Source organism: Sorex araneus, chromosome 7, assembly GCF_027595985.1.
Source record: "Sorex araneus isolate mSorAra2 chromosome 7, mSorAra2.pri, whole genome shotgun sequence".
Taxonomy (NCBI): domain Eukaryota; kingdom Metazoa; phylum Chordata; class Mammalia; order Eulipotyphla; family Soricidae; genus Sorex; species Sorex araneus.
In genome coordinates, this window is record NC_073308.1 from 71,582,585 (window position 1) to 71,585,772 (window position 3,188).

Here is a 3,188-nt window from a genome sequence, read left to right on the forward strand (position 1 = left end):
AGTAGCCAGAGACTGTTTGCTCCTTTCTGTCTTTGTTCTGTTAACTAAAACACTGGGCCAAGTGTAACTTGTGGTAGAAAATGTGAACCTATGACTAAGTCACACTGATTTTTATGTTCAATTTCACATAAAATGTTTAAATCATTTTAGTTTCCAGTGAACAGTTGGTTGTCTATTTTTCAGGGTTCTCTTTTTTGACACGTCAAAAAAGTTCATAGTTGTAGTCAGAGTTTGAGTTTAGGGACCAGTGTCTACCCTAAAGCACAATGCCAATGAAGAGGCTGTGGACATCTCCATCCCTTACCCATAAGGTTTTCTCTATCCTATTAATTATTTATTATTGTTATTATATTATTATTATTATTGTTGAAAGAACACTCAGATAAGACACTGTATCACCCATTGCTCATCAATTTGCTTGAGCGGGCACCAATAACATCTCCAATGTGAGACTTGTTACTGTTTTTGATATTGAATACGCCATGGAGAGCTTGCCAGGCTCTGCTGTGCAGGCAAGATACTCTTGGTAGCTTGCTGGGGTCTCCAAGAAGGGTGGAGGAATTGAACCTGGGTCAGACACTTGCAAGGCAAACGCCCTGCCTGCTGTGCTATCGCTCCAGCCCAAGATAAGACAAGCCCTTGCAAAATTTAACTATGCAATAATCCATTGGAGTACACAGGTTTTCCACTAATAACAATGTAAAGAACATTTACAGTGGCCTAGTCAGAAAACCTCTTGCTAATTTCTTTCCCATCATAATTTCAATAAAATTGCATAAATGAAGAGGCCCCCGTCCCTTCCTTTTGGGGCAGGGGTGATATCTTCCATGCATCTGAACTGTGCTTTCGTGGTTACTCTGATTCATTTGAAAAGAAGCGAGTCAGTTTGAATTCAAGATTACTTTGAAAATGTATTCCTGGAAATAAAAGCACAGTGTTTAATTAAACTCATGGATTAGGGATGAGGATGAGGTTATTTAACACATGTGAATGTGTTTCTAAATGTCTTTCTGAATTTGAGTCGATAGTGAGCTTGTTTCCTATCATGTTTGACTGTAATTGGTGACAGAATGGAAGAAACCGTGAGAAAACAGAGACATAAATGAAAAACAATCCAATAAACACTATTGGCCAAGAACCAATAAGGCAATTCAGAATTTAAGAAAAAGAAAAAAGAGAGGGAAAGAATATCTACCTGCTGGAATTCAAATTTTAAAATGGCTGCTTTATCTGTGAGGAAGAAGAACATTTTTTTGTTTTGCTCAAAGCTATTTTTTAGTATGCAAAGAAGTTGGGAGAGGAGAAATCTCTCAGCAGTCTCTCGGGATTTGACCACAGATGAGGTGTAGATAGTTGAGGAGTTGGCAGAAATTAAAGAAGTATGAAATGCTCCACACACCAAAAAAATCCAGATATTCAATTGTAATTTATCACTGACTCCCATGCAGTGGAAAATATAGGCAGTTAAAAGAAAGTTACAAATTATATGGCTACATTATGATGTCCAAATATCTTTTTATGTTTGTTGCTACACAATTTTGTTGTCTTTCCCACAAGGAAGCATTTATCAAAAGCTCTGCTATATTTAAAAGTTAGCTCAAATATAAATTATAAAATAATACTTCAAATTTAACTAAATATTTGTGAAAATCCTATTTGCAGAAACTAAACATTTTTCAAAAGTATCACACACGGACTAATATATTCTTATTAAACCCTATAAATTATATTTTGGCAGAGAACAACATGAGTTTTTAGTGATAATCAATTATTAAGTATTGAAACTATTCGCATTATTTTCTAGATATGTACTAGAGCTTCAAATATTTAGTATTATATTATAATTCATGTAAGTATATTGTCTATCTCATATCAGACTAGATCTTTGACACAGTACAACTGCAATATGATGTGATGGTTTTATATATGTGCAGTCCAAAAACTAGATACTTAAATCAATGGACTTTTCCTTAAGATGTAAATATATTTAATCATTAGTAACCTTAATATCTAGAAAGACAGAAAGGAGTCAATTCAATTATAGGGTCATGTAAACTGGACTTGATAACTTGGATTTCTAAACATGTCTAAACTACTATTTTGCTTTTTGAAAATCTGCGATTTTTCACTTTATCATTTAGCTTTCTGAATAGAATTGTATTTTCTAAGGTAGCACTGTAGCACGGTCATCCCATTGCTCATCGATTTGCTTAGCAGGCACCAGTAACGTCTCCATTGTGAGACTTGTTACTGTTTTTGGCATATCGAATACACCACGGGGAGCTTGCCAGTCTCTGATGTGCAGGTGGGATACTCTTGGTCACTCACTGGGCTCTCTGAGAAGGACGGAGGAATCGAACCCAAGTCGACCACATGCAAGGCAAACACCCTACCCCGCTGTGCTATGAACATTTTAAAAAGAAGATACATCTAAAGAAAAAGTATACATCAATGCTTAGCAGATGGGTATTTTACCATTACATTATATGGGAAGAATCAAAATTTTAGTATTAAAACAGTGAGGACAAATACGTATTGACCAGGACTTACATTTTTGTGATATCTGAAAATTAAAATAATACAAAATGTAGCCAACATATTTGGATATTTTATTTTTACCTAAGTCGAATATACTTTAGAATATATTCTTTTATCTATTTGAATTCCTTTGAAGTAAATCTGTAATATAGGAAACAACATGCAATTGTCATCAGCTAAGTTCATGTATGTGTGTGTACCTGCATACCCATTACATATATGCTTATCATTCAACCCCACTAAACACAGTCTCTCCCTCTCAGTGGTTTAGAGTTTAGTAAAAAGAGCAGACAAATAAACAAGTAATTTTACAGAGTAAGAAAGAAGCTTTGATGAAGTGAAATGTGGGAAATGTTAGATTACGTGCAGTAAATTTATTGGAGCAATAATGGCTACACTGAAAATAAGGATGAAAGTTGTTGGAGAATTTTGAAATGCAATAATTTTAAGATAACGTTCACAAATTATATTTTTATAAAGATAAACAAGTATTCTTTGTTAAATGAAAAGCTGAAAGTGCAAGCTTTTAAAATATCAGTAAGGCATAACATGTTTATGGCTTAATTTTCCCTGTACATTTATTGATAAAAATGACTTCAATTTTTTTTTACTTGAACAATTAATATACTAGAGTAGTTCTATGTTTTCTT